The 17615-nt window shown below is 34.1% G+C and overlaps 1 pseudogene; it reads left to right on the forward strand.

The window, feature by feature from the left end:
- The first annotated feature begins 542 nt into the window (after window positions 1-542).
- Window positions 543-12385, forward strand: LOC107961025 (ABC transporter G family member 31-like; annotated as a pseudogene).
- Window positions 12386-17615: the final 5230 nt, after the last annotated feature.

Below are 17615 nucleotides of genomic sequence, written 5' to 3' on the forward strand. Positions count from 1 at the left end.
TATCCTCAAACTTTAAGATTGCATGTTTCGTCTAAAAGAAAAATAGAAAAAAAAAATATTTGGAACATATGTTTGTGTTTAAAAATAACAAACAGTAAAGAATAAATTATGAAACGTAAAGTTTGAAATTAATAATAATAACGTATTTGTAATATGTATGAAATTAAAAGAACAATTAGTTTAAATTGTGAGTAAAAGAAAATTTAAAAAGATAAATAAATCATATTTAAAATATTAAATGCACTCCAATAATTAATATTTATTAAAAATTAAATATATATTATAACACAAATATTAAAAGGAATAATATTTGGTACACTGCCAATAAAATTTTTAAACTTCACAAACAGAGTTAGTGGGTTGACAAGTGTCTTATTGTCAATTGCATATCCATTACTAACAACATTATCACTTTCCACTTCGATTTGTCGAAACCTTTCTTGTCAAGCAACAACAAGTCCCTCATAAAATACCCTTACTTTCGATTGAAAAATACCAGATCTGCTAATTCTCATACCAAAACCAATTAACCAGTTCCCTTCATGATCCCGAATCACTCACCCACAATAGCAAAGGATGTCTGCTTTGAGAGACTGCTATCCATGTTAACTCTAACCCACCTCGTGGGTGATGACTGCCATAATTCTTTAGCGTATTCGCTGCTGCAGCTACTATTCACACTTGCTGAATTGAAGATGTTGCGAGACCAAGCTATATTGGTTGTATAAATTGCGGTTGTTCAAAAAAAAAAAAAGAAGAAAATAAATTGATTTTGGGTAAAAAAGATATAACACTTTCCATACAAAAGTTTATTTGTGGAAGCAATATAATTGACTTTCAGAGTTATTATTGTAGATAAAATTAGACAATTTTTCTATGTTTTTAGAGAACAATTTTAAATAAAATACACGAGGCATGTTGAAAACTATGTTAAAATAATCCATTCCATTTAGTAAATGTTAAATAAAAGCTAACAACTTTTTATAAAACATAACATGATTTGTTTGGTTTGATCTATTCTATCCTTACATTAAAGTTAAGCTCCTAACTAATATTAACTGATTTGAGATTAGATATTCACATAAGATTTACTACAATTGTTCCAAACCACTCAAGTGTTAAAATTACCTAATCACGTGGAAAAATCTAAACATTACCCGATCAGCTTATGTGTCTTCCTCCTTTTGGAGCTCTTAACTAACTCTATAAAAAAACTTTAAAACTTCACCACTTTCTGTGTATTTTCTTTTACAAAAAAAGAAGAAGAAGAAGGAGAATAAAATCAAACAAATAGAGATTAGGTAGGATGCAATCGAATGCTTTTGAGCTCGACGTATAGGCAGACAATGAGGAGTCATTTCATAGACGGTCGACCGCAGAGGTGGTTGAGCGAGATGAGGAAGATCTTATATGAGAAGCGATCGCTCGGTTGCCGTCGGTGAAGAGAGGACGCTTCGCGATTTTGAGAAGGACTCCATCGGAGATTGAACATAGTGTAGGAGCCGGAGGAGTAGAAGGAGGCGGAGAAACTGGAAGTACGGAGACGATTGATGTGACGAGGCTAGATCGAGCTAGAAGGGAACTGGTTGTAAAGAACGCATTGGCTAGTGATGATCAAGATAATTATAAGCTTCTCTCTGCTATTAAAGATCGCCTTGATAGGTAATTCGTTTTCGTTGTGATTTTATTAATTTTGATCCTTAATTTTCTGTTTTTAATTAAGATGTATTCACTTCTTTTTCTTCACAAATCGCAAATTCTAATTTTTGGCCTAGGGTGCAGAATAAAAGAAAACTTGTTCTTGAATAGAAAACAAGGTAGAGTTGATGGGCATTAAATTTGGATATACGTAATTAGATGTAAATGAGTATAAATTTTTTGCAGAGTTGGAATAGAGGTGCCAAAGGTTGAAGTAAGGTTCCAGAACTTAAACATCAATGCCAATGCAGAAATTGGGTCAAGAGCTTTACCTACTTTAGTCAACGTTGCTCGTGACTTCTTTGAGGTTCGGTAACTTTACGTATCTTTCTTTTCTTTCATTTTTTTGTAAGTCAAATCTGTGATTCATTTCTGGTATTCTTTTATATTCTATTAATAACCGCAATTATGTTGTTTGACAGTACGTTTTAATGGGTTTGAGGATTTTACGTCCAAATAAATTCCGGTTACATATCTTGAAAGATATCAGTGGTGTTGTTAAACCAGGAAGGTATAAATATTTATGGTTCACATGATGGCGCAAATTTAAATGATCTTGTTTTCCCATTACTTTGCTGCTTGTTTTAGGATGACGTTGCTTTTAGGACCACCAGGATCGGGCAAATCCACCTTGCTTTTAGCTCTTGCTGGGAAACTTGATCGCAAATCCTTGAATGTAAGTCATGCTTGCCTTCCATCAACTTTTGGGGAAATCACACGATGTAACTCATTTGCATACCTGTTCCCGTCATTTTCACGAGTCACTCCGTGTCACCTTTCAAGTTGTTTTTCTCCATATGTGATTCATGAACACCACCTGGTGAAAGGACGTAATTATAATGCCACTGGTCAAAACAATTGCACGTGGCTTATAAACTGCCAACGTTTTAGCCTAAGATGGTATGTTGGGTTTGCTTGACTGTGTAGCCCAACCTGCCTTATTTATGAAATTATAAACCAAAGTCTAAAATTAGCAGACTCTTGGAACATGAAGTAGCACTTAACTCTTAAGCTCTTGTCAATACAAAAAAGACTTGTATTTTACGCTGTGCAGGTGAGTGGTGATATTACATACAACGGCACAAAACTTGATGAGTTCTATGTTAGAAGGACTTCAGCATACATTAGCCAAACAGATGATCACCTACCAGAGCTAACTGTTCGAGAAACATTTGATTTTGCTGCTAGGTTTCAAGGTGCAAGTGAGGGCATGGCAGGTTTGTTTACTTTCAATATCACCAAATATTAGTCACTTACCTAAATTTCACTTTAATTCACACTTTGAACATTAGCTTTTGGTTAAAAGCAGTCTAAAAAATATTTTTGTACAAAATTAATTTGAATACTATGATATATTAATTTGGTGACCAACAATTGGTATCATGAAGTTTAGTACATTAGTTAATATAGTAAAATTGAACCGCGTTTAAAAAAATATTTGATAGAATAACTCCCGAAACATTCTATTTGTGTTGGGAAGTCAATGTGCACCCACTAAAGCAGAATTCTTGTTCATTACCCCGTTACTGGACGGTCTCTTTCCCAAAATTTTTCAGAAATTAAAATTTTTAAAATTTTATTTAATTAAGTGGAAGAAAACATAAGGGGAAGAAGTTATTATCCAACACGAATTGATTGAAGCGGGCCCAAAAGATTAATCTTATAGAGTTTTCTCTATGCTATACAAACTCGGAATTGGACAAAAAAAAACGAGTGGATGATTAGGGACACCAAAATACATAAAAGATTGGTAATCGAAATTATGTAAATTACATAAAAAAAAAGGACTTCTTGATAACATATAAAAAGAATACTAATTGGGTTTTTTTTTTTATAAATCTCATAAGTTTTCTAAAATTTTTAAAATTTTTAATTAAACTCTAAAATATTTGTAAACGCTAAAGCTTTAATTTTTTTTTAAAAAAAGTATTAAATTGATTAAATCTTCTCACATTCTTACAAATTTTGATCAATTTTAATGCGAAGATCCTAGTTTCTACCTCTTCAAAATTGCAGATTGCAGATACACTACTCTCTTTTATGTAGACTATGACGAGAATGACCTCAACCTATATAGTTTAGTTGGATAATATGAAGTCGATCATCTCTACAGTGGTCTAAGATTTACATAATATAAACTTAGAACGCTATCGATTTACTTATATTATTCTATTGAGAATATTTATGTTTTGCTTCTAACTTTTCTTTTATCTCACCACTTCTCTCCTACTTAATTTATACTTACAGGGTATATGAAAGATTTAACCAAACTAGAAAAGAAAAGGAATATACGCCCAGTTCCGGAGATTGACGCTTTCATGAAGGTTAGTTTTAAAATATGCTTAATATACTTAATATATATTGTTGAGGGAGGTCGACTCCCTTTTGATGTAGTTTTTGAAATGTCATTAGTCCGTAGCGGCGAACCCCTAAATAAATCTGGTATTATCCTAAGTTAGGGTTTTGCCATCCGGTTCCATTGACCACCCAAATTAACGATAGGGATTACGAAGTGAGAGTGCCTTATTAGATTGAGCCATGCATGGCACACGACTACCTAGTAAAGGGATGTGGGCATCTCACAGTTGATAGTGTTTGAACCCTTGTCCTTATATGACATTTAGGGGCATGTATGCTATTACTTGATCAATAATCGATTTTTTTCTAAGAAATATTCAAAGTGTTGTCCGAAACCGGTGGACCTCTCAACATATATTATGATAGATCGGTGCCTTTGTTTCCATTCTTTATTTATTTACTGCATTATTGCTTTTACTTTGATTTTGCACAGGCATCATCCATTGGGGGTAAAACACATAACATTTCAACAGATTATGTCTTAAAAGTTCTTGGTCTTGACGTATGTTCAGACACTTTCGTCGGAAATGATATGCTTAGGGGTGTCTCCGGTGGCCAAAGGAAAAGAGTTACTACAGGTATCTCTCTTGATACAAATTTGTCGTCACTGAGTTCTGTCAAATAAGATTCTATTTTTTTTTAGTTTAAATTCTTACGATGCAATTTTAATTAATTCACGGAAGACATTACTCAGAATTATGATTTGATTTATTTATGGAAGACACTATATAAGATTATCATTCAATTTTTTTTTTAATAAGGGGTGTGGTAGAAGTTGCCCAAAGATCAAATCTAGGACAAGTGCATTTAACCACTTCATCTATAATTCAATTATAATGCTTTGGATGATGCATTACAATTTTGTTACTTTGCATCTAATTATAATTGTCTACACTGTCCCCGTGCAGGAGAGATGATTGTTGGGCCGAGAAAAACTCTTTTTATGGATGAAATATCACTGGACTTGATAGCTCTACCACGTTCCAAATAGTAAAATGTATGTGAAATTTTGTTCATCTAATGGAAGCAACTGTACTTATGGGTCTGCTACAGCCTGCACCGGAGACATATGAGCTATTTGATGATATAATGTTGTTATCCGAGGGATATATGGTGTATCAGGGCCCTCGAGGAAAAGTTTTGGAATTCTTTGAGTCATTAGGATTCAAACTGCCACCGCAAAAGGGGGTTGCAGATTTTCTTCAAGAGGTATTCATTTCTTCACAGCTGCATATATGGCTAGATCTTCTTTAGGTACTTACCTAACTAGTGGTTGCTGTCGTCGTCGTCAGGTGACCTCTAAATAAGATCAAGCTCAATATTGGGCTGATCCGTCGAAGCCATATATGTTCATTCCCGTTTCGGAAATGGCCATTGCATTTAAAAATTCCAGATTTGGGAAGTCTCTGGAGTCAACACTTAGTGAACCATATAATAAATCTCAAAGCCATCCTTCAGCTTTGTCCAAAACGAAATATGCTGCATCAAGATGGGAGCTTTTAAATTCTTGCTTTGCACGAGAAAAACTACTGATGAAGGGGCAGAGTTTCCTTTACATTTTCAGGACATTCCAGGTAGGCTTTGAGTTGCCACTTCTGCGCTTGTCATGTTTACGGATCAACTTTACATCATAATTTGACACTGACATTCTTAACCATCTATGGCTTGATGATATATGAAGTGAGAACTTTTGTGTATTATGCTTTTTCATTTTTCAGTAATAAACTTAGAATTGACTCACTACTTATCTACATATCTATCTGTGAGGGTTTTTTTTTCACTGTTACTTCTATTCTTTGCTTGATTTATATTATACATGGCATAATATTGTGATTTTTATTTTTTTTGTCATTAATTTTTCTTTAGAAGTTTTTCTCACGTGTCTCACTTTTGAATTTATGCATTACGTGTTTAAGGTTGCATTTGTGGCTTTTTTCACGAGCACAATTTTTTTAAGAACAAAACTACATCCCGTAGATGAGATTAATGGCAACCTCTACCTCTCATGCCTTTTCTTCGGGGTGGTCCATATGATGTTTAGTGGATTTTCTGAGCTATCACTTCTCATATTTCGGCTCCCAGTGTTTTACAAACAAAGCGATAATCTATTTCATCCTGCATGGATATGGTCCGTCGTCAGTTGGATTATACGTGTACCTTACTCTGTTATTGAAGCTGTAGTATGGTCTTGTGTTTTATACTACACAGTTGGTTTTGCCCCTTCTGCTGGGAGGTATCTCCTATTTCACTCTCTCCCATGATGTTTTTAGCTATCAGGAATTGCTTCTCATTATTTCTAGTTTTTGTATTCAGATTTTTCCGCTTCATCTTGGTACAATTCGTAGTACACCAAATGGCAATTGGTCTATTTCGAACGATTGCTTCCCTTGCTCGAGATATGGTCATTGCAAATATCTTTGGGTCAGCTGCACTTTTACTTGTATTTTTGTTGGGTGGATTTGTTATACCTAAAGGTATGTTGTGTAATATATTTTACCTTGGAATAGAAGATAAAATGTTTTTGGTGCTGATTCTTCTAAAAGAAATACATGCATATATATATATTGTTGATTGATTTACTCTTCTTTCAGACCAAATTAAGCCATGGTGGGTTTGGGCTTCATGTCTGTCACCATTACAGTATGCGCAAAGAGCAATTTCCATTAACGAATTCACAGCGACAAGGTGGAAAAAGGTGCATTAATCAACATGCTTGCTTCAAATTTCTGTTTACTGGTAATGATTAATATGCTAGACATGTAATTTTTGAGACATGTATCAGATATCTGCTACCGGAAACAATACCGTCGGATACAATGTGCTTCATCAACATGGTTTACCTTCTGCTAAATATTGGTATTGGCTTGGAGTTGGTGTGTTAGTAGGTTATGCTGTGGTTTTCAACATCACCGTGACACTGGCCCTAGCCTACCTGAATCGTGGGTTATCCTTTAAATTATTAAACTCATTCACAACTTCCTTTCTCTAAACTTCATCATGTATCTAAAGATTCTCTTATATAGTTTTTCTCTTCACGACAGCTTTAAGTAGAGGCAAGGCAATTGTACCAGAAGACACAAAAGAAGATTCTGTTACGAAGGATGGTTAGTCTTATTTGATATATGCAGCATCAACTTATTTTTCATATATACGGCTTGTATGCCTGTTTTAAAGGATTGTGATAATTCCTTCACAAATTTCAAAATATCTTTGCAGTTGAAAGCAAAAAGTTGACATCAGATTCTGCATCTGCTCAGGGCAGCAGTAAGAAGGGAATGATTCTTCCATTTGAACCATTAGCAATGACATTTCATAATGTCAATTACTTTGTGGATATGCCTAGGGTATGATTCTCTAGTGGTTTATTTATTTATTTATTGCTGTTTCGTATATATTTTACTGATGTGAAGCCTCACATTTCAATTTCCCTCTTTTATTTTGTCAAATATCTTAGGAAATGAAAGCACAAGGCATACCTGAAACGAGATTGCAACTTCTCTCAAATGTTAGTGGAGTATTCACTCCGGGCGTTCTTACGGCCTTAGTCGGGTCAAGCGGAGCAGGAAAGACTACATTGATGGACTTACTTTCCGGAAGGAAAACCGGTGGATACATTGAAGGGGATATTAAGATATCAGGATACCCAAAGGTACAGGAAACATTTGCCAGAATTTCAGGATATGTTGAACAAAATGATATACATTCTCCTCAAGTCACAGTTGAGGAGTCTCTCTGGTTTTCCTCCAGTCTCCGTCTTCCCAAAGAAATTAGCAAGGACCAGAAAATTGTGAGCTGCATAATCCTTTCAGCAATTTATATTTGTTTTGTACTTAGTCTAGTTTCACTTCACTGCGTTTCTCATTTTCTTTTTTGCACACTTTCCTATAGGAGTTTGTTGAAGAAGTGATGCGTTTGGTAGAGCTTGATACACTAAGGAGTGCTATAGTTGGTTTACCAGGTAGCAGTGGCTTATCAACAGAGCAAAGAAAACGTTTAACTATTGCGGTGGAGCTTGTTGCAAATCCTTCCATTATATTCATGGATGAGCCTACATCAGGACTTGATGCACGGGCTGCAGCAATTGTGATAAGAGTTGTTCGTAATACTGTTGACACTGGAAGAACTGTGGTGTGCACTATTCATCAACCCAGTATTGACATTTTTGAAGCATTCGACGAGGTCTATCTGAGTATAATGTTTTAAGTGCCATTGCCAAAGCTAGGTTAAGAAGCTTAAATAATACTTTACTTTTCATCTAAGTTTGCCTATAAATTTCCATATCTAGCTACTGCTTTTGAAACGAGGAGGTCGGGTTATATATGGAGGGAAACTTCGAGTGCGCTCGCAGATTTTGATAAACTATTTCCAGGTGACTTGCATTCTCATTATTACTATCATTATTTTCAGGTTTTTGAATCTAAATAGTCCATCATTGTGTCGAAGAGAAAAATCATAACTAAGTAAGAATGATTCGCTGATTATTCACTTTTCATATTTACAAGAATACATTGAAGGTCAGTCATTAGTGAAATGCTATAGATATGTCACGAGGTGGATTGCTTAAAATGATTGCTCTAAGATAAATTTGAGATTTTTATTTGGTTTTGTTCCATAATTCAGACTATTTGGAAACTATGAAGCACATACGCGCCAGAGAGCCTCTCGTATCGGTTTTGTATTAGTGTCTGACACAGACATGTCGAAATACGTACCGAATATGTCGAGACAGGAGAAAAAAAAGATCAATCATGATCAAATACGATCAAGAGAGACCTGTGAATATGAGATTTTGGTAGTTGAAAGTGGCTGAAAACATCAAAATAGTGGTAGAAAATTTATGGTTGAAACTCTGGTCTACGTTTTATTACAATGATTTCCTAAAATCCAATTATAAAGGGTGATAAGGATGTGGTGAGGGTATTTTTAAAAGTTATTCTGACACCGTTAATGGTGGTCGGCAACAGCAACGACACTATTTCTAGGTTGAAGAAAAAGATGAGTTAGAAGAAAGTAGATGAAGAGAGAGGAAATGAAAATATGAAATTGAAAGAAAAACAAAAAAACCTCCTAATTTTATGGTTTAAGGCCTTTTTTGGTAGGTTGGAAAGATGAAAAATTGAAAAAGTAAAAAAAATAGAAGGATAGAAAAAATTGAAATGATGAAAATAAAAGAAAAAAAGACTTTCTAATCTTACCCTTTAAGGCTTTCTTTGATAGTGCGGAAAGAAAATTAAAAGATAAAAAATTGAAAAAATAGAAAATAGGATTACAAATCATATAATTTTTCTTTCCATAAGCATGATTGGTAAGAAAGATGGAAAAATTAGATTTTTCTTTCTATTCAATGGTCGGTAGAGTAGAAATTTGAGAGGAAAACAAAATGAAAACTTAAAAAAAATGAATAATTTTGAACTAATATACATCCCTTACCTATTTTCTCCCTTATCATTTCAATTTGGAATGATTATTATTTATATTATTTTCTTTCGTTTCATTTTTCTTATCTATCAAACACACTTAATTTATTTTTTCACTTTTCCCTTCCTTATTTTCATCCTTTCATTTTTCTATTCAACCAAACACACGTTAAGTGAAAAGAAAATAAACTAATAGTTTGAACTATTTTTAAGCTTTGACTCAGATGAATTATATACTATTAAATTGATGTGTATTATTTCAAAAAGAAAAAAAAACAGTACTATTTATAAAAATTAAATTAATTATAAAATTTTATGTGGTAATAAAATATTATTTTTTCAATATATTATTATATTAGTAAAAAATATTGATATATTTATTGAATATTAATATATAAAATATATAAAAAATTATTTTTGTATCTTAAGGTACCTGTTTCCCCAAGTTTTCAAATATGTCTCCATGTCCATACTCGTATTGCATGTTGGTGTTCCTACTTTATGGTCTAGAGCACTTTGAGTAATTAGTATGCAATTTTAGTCACAAATGTCATGCTTTACTGTTGTCATTTTATGTATGGTTACCTGGAGCATTCAAAGAGTAGTTAGCATGCAAGTTTAAGATCAAGCAAATTTTTGAGATTTCATCTTCACAAATTAAAATACTAGTTAATAATTATCAGAATGGAGATTATTTATAACTTCATATTTCTTTACTCTATATAGAGAATTGATGGCATTCCCTCTATGCCTGATGGATACAACCCAGCAACGTGGATGCTTGAGATTACTAACCCTGTAGTAGAGCAGAGAATTGGTAGAGACTTCGCAGATATATACACAAATTCTGCAGAGTATAGGTAATTATTGTGTTTCCATGTTACTAATCGGTTTAACTTTCCTTCAAGCTGGATAAGGAGACATTTTGATACCCACATTACAGGGAAGTGGAAGGTACCATTACACGTTTGAGTGTTCCTCCTCCTGGTTCACAACCATTAAAATTTTCTTCCACATATTCACAAGACCAACTGTCTCAGTTCCTAATTTGCCTCAAGAAGCAAAATCTTGTGTATTGGAGAAGTCCTCGTTACAACTTGGTGAGACTGGTTTTTATGATGGTGTCCGCAGTACTATTAGGCTCCGTTTATTGGGATATTGGTAACAAAAGGCAAGTAATGTTGGCTATTTTATGTTTCATGCTGAATTCCAAATACGCGAAAATGGCTTTAACAAAATCATTGTTCATTTGACCTCTATTTTCGTCATGCATGTCTATGATGTCATTTCCTGCCATTGTTCTACAAACCTACTAAATCATTTGGTGTGCATACTGTTTATACAGGGATACAACTAAATGTTTGTTTATGGTTATGGGTGCCCTTTATTCCGCATGCTTATTTCTTGGGATTAATAATGCTTCCTCAGTACAACCAGTTGTATCTATTGAGAGAACAGTGTTCTATAGAGAGAAAGCAGCAGGATTGTACGCTCCAACTTCTTATACTGTAGCCCAGGTAATTTGTTTTAGTATACATTTTATTTTGTCCTAAAAAATTAAGTACTAACACATGGTTCGGTTGTTTTTCGAATAGGGCCCTGTGGAGCTTCCATACATAGCTGCTCAAGCAATTTTGTTTGGGATCATCACATATTTCATGATTAATTTTGAAAGGACAGCTAGTAAGATTCCTTATTTCACTTCAACAACGCCATTTTATGTAATAGAGTGATGGTCGCCCTGCTATTTCTTTAAATTAAGTCAAGTTGTCTTTTATTTGTTTTTGTTTCAGTTTACCTACCCTCAAATGAACCAACTCCTAGTGACTCTAGCCTGCTAGAGAATGAATGTGATTGTCTTTCATATGTAATGAGAAACAAACATGACTTACTTTTGATTAAAATACATGTATATCATGAACCCAATATCTGATTGTAGTCAGTATTAATTACTAGAAATATATGTGAACCAATTGTCTACAATAAATGCAACTTCACTTATAAGAATCTCCCTCTTATTATGCAGGTAAAATTTTCCTTTATCTTGTGATCATGTTCCTTACCTTCACCTATTTTACCTTTTATGGTATGATGGCTGTTGGTCTCACACCTTCTCTGCATATGGCAGCCGTCGTCTCTTCTGCCTTTTACTCTTTCTGGAATCTCCTCTCTGGTTTTCTTGTCCCAAAGCCAGTAAGTAGTACAATTCTCTGCTATTCTACTATTGATCTCCTATTTCTAACGTGCTCATTTCTATGTATTTTGGGTACAAGTTGCTAACTTGTTCTATAATGATAAGGTCGAATTAGGGCTTTTATATTTATAAAATATGTGGCCATACTCCGCAAAAGTTAAAGAAATGTTCAGGAAACCACTATTCAAACCATTGATTTTGGTCTATGGTTAAATAATCCCTGCTGTTTCTCTTGTTAAACTTTTTCTCTTTCTCCACTTCCCAGTAAATAGACTTATCAAAGATCAATTGATTTATGTAAATCATTGATAAAGAGTTGGTATTTGGGGAGTGTGGTTCCCAATCATGGAATGAACTATTTTGATTTCGAGTGCAGAGAATTCCAGGATGGTGGATCTGGTTGTACTACATTTGTCCTGTTGCATGGACTTTAAAGGGTATTATCAGCTCTCAACTTGGTGATGTCGAAACCATGATTGTTGAACCAACATTTAAAGGCACTGTGAAAGAGTATGTATCAACAGTCTTCGGCATTGATCCCGATATAAAAGGACCCGTGGTGGCGGTACTGATCGGCTTTTGCATCTTATTTTCTGGTGTCTTTATTTTCTCTGTAAAATTTCTCAACTTCCAAAAAAGATAGAAGTATGAATTTGAGAGCTATGATCTCATTTTGTTGATGGTTTTGTTTTGAGTGGGAAAAACAAATTCATGAAAAGCTAGTATGTTGCCGATCTTCTTTGACGTCATCTACTTAAATTTGGTGGTCATTAAGCTAGCAAATAACTCTACTACTCAATACAACTTACAAAAGAGAAAAGATTGTATGAAACAGTGACGTCACGTCATCTGTATCTATTTCCAATAGTTTTATGCCACATCAATATTCTTATCCTGAATTTTAGGATTTTATTCTGAATTTTAATATTTTAATTTGGATTTAATTTTTTTCAGGATAAAATCCTGAGATTCAGGATAAGAGTACTGATGTGGCATAAAACTATTGGAAAGGGATACAGATGATGTGGCCTCGCTGTTTCATACAATCCTTTCCCACATACAAAAAATGAACAAATATAGTTTGTGTTTGTTGTTAATGTTGATATAGCAACAATAGTTTTTTTTCTTTTTTTATTATTATCAATAATAGAAACAAAAGTTGGTTGTGATGGTGAATGTAATAAACATGCCATTCATTACTGCATCTTGCCATCTTGATTATTGTCAAACTCAAGAATTATCAATAATACCTTAAAATTCTTTAATAATTTGACTATTCATGTAATCTTTGTATTCTTTTTACGGTAAGCAATATGATTAACGAAACAAAAAGAGAAAAAGAGTAAAAAAGAAAGAATAAATGAGGGAAATCTAAATCAAGCCAATAGACCTCCCCAATACACCCGAACCTAAATCCCTCGAAAAACATTAACAGAAGACATAATCTTAATGTAAACAATCAAGCAAAAAAGGAGGAGAGTAAACAATCAAGTAAAAAAGGAGGAGAGTTCCAAATAACATCATGAGCATGTAATAAGGTCACCTGAGTAAGACAGTGAGTCACCTTAGTTGCATCACGACATGCCCAATGGAAGGATAAAGCTTGAAAATACTTTCAAAGCTAAAGTCTTGATGTAGCTTTCAGCACAATACCTTGCCCTTTGATAAATTGACATTGTTCTTCGCAAATAATAGCTTGTGCTCCATTCCGACAAGATAGAGGAGTCCATATTACATTTAAACAGCCAGAAAAAGGTCTCATCTAGTACACTAGATGAGGAGGCTACCTAGAAGATGCATGATCTACCACAATTTGTTGTAGCAAATTAAGTCCTTTTAAACTTTTAGTGAGCTTGTTTTCATGCAATCTTGTATCGTTTTAGTTGATTTTTCGTTTTCATACCTATTTAGTAAAAGTTAATAAAATGAGTGGTTTGAAGTGTTTTTTTGACCTTTTAGGCCAATCTAGGTCTAAAGGAAAACTAACATGTTAATTAAATGTGAATGAGATCAATTCAGGCTAAAGAGTCAGTGGACTGCCCCTGATGTCGCAACACCCAGCTTGGATGTCACAGCACCCACTTCAAAACATCCAAAGGAGCATTCCACTACTGGTGTCACAAAACCAACCTTGCGATATCGCAACACCGATCCTAAGATGGCGTGACACCATTGCGACGTGGCCAAATAATCTTCTAAGGGCGTTTTCATTCGCACAACTTCAATTAGACATGTTTTGTCATTTGTATTAGGCCTAAATCGCCATTTAACATAACTCTTATAAATAGTAATGCTATGGGCACAATGAAGGAGCTTTTAAATTGAGTGATTTTATGTTATTTCTCATCATACTTTTATTTCGAATTAAACAAAATTAAGAATATTGAAACGAGTTAATCTTCTGTCTGTTTAATTAACTATCAATTAAACAAAATTACTAAGCCAAAGTTTAATATATTTCTATACTAGCCTCATTAACATTAAATATTAATATTTACGGACTCGAAATAAAAAATAAGGTTCTAAAACCACCGTTTTCGACACTACTGAAAAATGGGCCATTACACAAATATTATTCAGATGGGGATTTTTCAATGCTTTTGAAGGTACTAATCATTTTTTTTTTGTTTGAAGGAATATCTTTGCGACCATGAATTTGCTTTTTAAAGGTTTACATTGGAGGTTGAGTAATGGAAACTCTATTTTGGCTTTTGAGACAAATTATGTTCTTACAAGGATACTTTTGTCTCTTTATATTTTTAATAAAACTAGTAAAAAAAAATTGTATATGGTGAAATTTGAACTCATGCCACTAACATCTACAAAAAAATTTCCCTATCACTTCAATCAAAGTTTTGTTTTGATATTTATATACATTTCAATATTATTACATAATTTTTTTTAACACACATCATTTGTATATATTGATAATATCATTGATTGATTTGGTATCATAAGTTAACTCAATGCCAACTTAAGAAAATTAACAATATTATGATAAACCATTAGAGTGCATTTAATATTTTTAATATTATTTATTTATTTAATTTTCTTTTACTCACAATTTAATCTAATTTTTAATTTAATTTCATACATATTGCAAATGTGTTATTATTATTAATTTTAAACATTAGGTTTCATTATTTATTTGTTATTTTAAATGCAAAAATATGTTTTAAATATGTGGTTTCTACACGCATATACGTGTGATAGAATTTTTAATATTTTATTTAAAAGTGTTGAAAAATTATGGAGGGTCATATTAACCTATTATAGATGAAAGTCCATCCAATAGAACACCAAATTGATCAACACATAGTCTAAGTGCTCATCATCCTCATGCTGTGAGTCGGTCGTAGCAATACATACTGATCATCGAAAGGCCTAGGTTGACGAGCGATAATCCTCATATATTTCATTATATTTAAAGCCTATGGTGTCATATCCCCAGCCAAAGTAAGAGTACCAATCTACTCAAGGGTCTCAAGGATGCTAAAGTAACGAGCCAAACATGTGATATATTGACCCATACAGAGAGGTCCTCTCTATGGCCCCTTACTCTGATTATGACAACACTGGGCTACAAAGTGGGCTAGATCAATCAGATGCTGCCTATGCATGCTCCATAAGAAATATGCATCTAAAGTACCCATGATGCTCGTACTCTCATTCTAGCCAGTCAAAGTATGAGCTAGGATAGTGTGAATGTAGCGTACAACTGGAGGAAAGCACCAAGCCTTGGATTGGCTCAGGTTATATGGAATGACAACCTCAGCGATCTTCAACCGGTAGAGAGAGGCTGAATGATGAATGTGTTGTGGGAGGAAGGAGAGCTTGGTCATTGCTAAGAAATCATCAGAGTATAGGTCGAGAGCTACACCAAAGCCGGCAATACTAAAATGCTGAGTGATACCCCCAAGACGGAATGATATAGCTCATGGGTCATCCGCCAACGATAGCACGGTCAATAGAAAGAATGTGGAGAAACACTCGAATGTAAGCTCAGCATACGACGACTCCACGATCGCGAAGAATTGCTCCCATAGGGTCACAGCCAATAGATTATGAACTAGTGAAAATAAACCCACAGTCTAAAAGGCATCCCAATCAATACACCAACCCAAGGCCACTGCTCTATCCTTCAAATACTGATACCTCTCTTCATGAGATTGATGGTTGAAAGTAATGTATCGGTGGTAGTCGGTCGAAGAGGAGAAAGATGAAGTCCAAGTAGCTTTTCTTTTCTTAGAATGAGAGAGGACCTTACCCTTTCCTCGTGTGTTCTGCGTCATTTACCTAAAAAATGAAGAACGACCAAATCATTAGAGGCCCTAAAAAATTAGCACCGCACAAAAATTAATCTAGTAGATAAGCAAACAAATCGATATGCAAATTAAAACACATAAAAAACGAACCATCCCATGACGAAGACCAAAGAACAATACTAATATAGCAATAACCTACTCCTAAGATAACAAGGGAAAACAAATACGAAGCAAAATAAAAACAAAAACAAAAATAATAATAAAACTACACATGTTAAAATAATAAAACTATACTAATGACAATGATAATAATAAGCCTAATAATAATTAAAAAAATGACAATAATAAGAAGAGAAAATAAAAAAAATTAAAATGAAAAGGAAGGGACCAAATAGTGGTGGGAACTGGCGGCTGTAGTGATGAAAGGTAGTGATGTGTGGTCTTAAGTCGTGAAAAAGAAAAGTGTTCAGGAAAGGGGAAAATCGTGACAGTGAGAGGCAGGGATTTCAATGCTGGGGTGATTGGCGATGAGAGGGGCGAACAAAAGGGTCGTCGGCTTAAAGGGGGATGATCAGTGGCTGGGGTTTTTTCTGCTTAGGACGATAGCTGATTGAGGAAGAAAGGAAAGAAAATGTTAGGGTTTGTGTTTAAACAAGAAACGGTCGTGTAAATGGCCCGTGTTAGGTCACATAGCCGTATCTATGGACCGTGTGAAATTTGTTAGCCCGTGTGCATTCAAAATTTGAAAAATATTATGCTGAGTAACCACACGGCCTTGAACACACCCGAGTGCCAGGCCATGTGACTAGCCGTGTGCGATCACCCTTCACTTCTCCCACGCCCGTGTAACTCATTGTTTTGAAATAAAATTGAAAAAATTCATTTCAGTATGCACACGGCCTAACACACGCCTAAGTGCCTAGGCTGTGTAGCTCACACGGCTGTGTGTCTAGACCGTGTAGATCATTCAAGCCCTTGTGGTATCCTTTTTTTAAAATTTTTTTTTAAATTTTTTAAGCAATAATAAAAAATAACAATGAATTTAAATTTAAAAAAATTCAAAATTTATTATTATTTGCTTTTTTTTCTTTTTTCTTTTTAAAGAATAACATGAAAGTAAAATAAATAAATAAAAATAAAAATGCTCGAGTTGCCTCCCGAGAAGCACTTATTTAAAGTCTAAGCTCGACCTTCTTTTTTAAGCTCACAATTAAGGCGGATCTTGGAGCTGAAGCTCCTCTCTCTCATTATAAGTTTTACCACCAAAATAAAGTTTGAGACAATTACTGTTTACCTTGAATATGCCATATTTAGGATGTGTTACCTCAATTGTATTGAATGGAAAAACAATTTTTGCCACAAATGGGTTGGACCCTCTTAACTTAAACTCTGAAGGAAAAATTCGTGGATCCGATTTGTCTAATAACACTTTGTCCCCAACATTGAATTCGTTCATTCTCTTTACATGTACATCATGGTGTTGGTTTGTTAGTCTTAGTTTCTCATCAACCTTAGTTTTACATTCATCTAGTTCATCTAACTACACCATTCGTTCTTCACTTGTCTCTCGAGTTCTACCACTTTGAATAAAATATGTTTCCAACACGTTTTCATAAGGGATTTCCTACAAAGAACATTGAGCCACATGATTACTAACATTAACAGAACAGTTAGTATCATCTC

The sequence above is a fragment of the Gossypium hirsutum genome, chromosome A07 (genome assembly GCF_007990345.1).
Source record: "Gossypium hirsutum isolate 1008001.06 chromosome A07, Gossypium_hirsutum_v2.1, whole genome shotgun sequence".
In the NCBI taxonomy this organism is placed as follows: domain Eukaryota; kingdom Viridiplantae; phylum Streptophyta; class Magnoliopsida; order Malvales; family Malvaceae; genus Gossypium; species Gossypium hirsutum.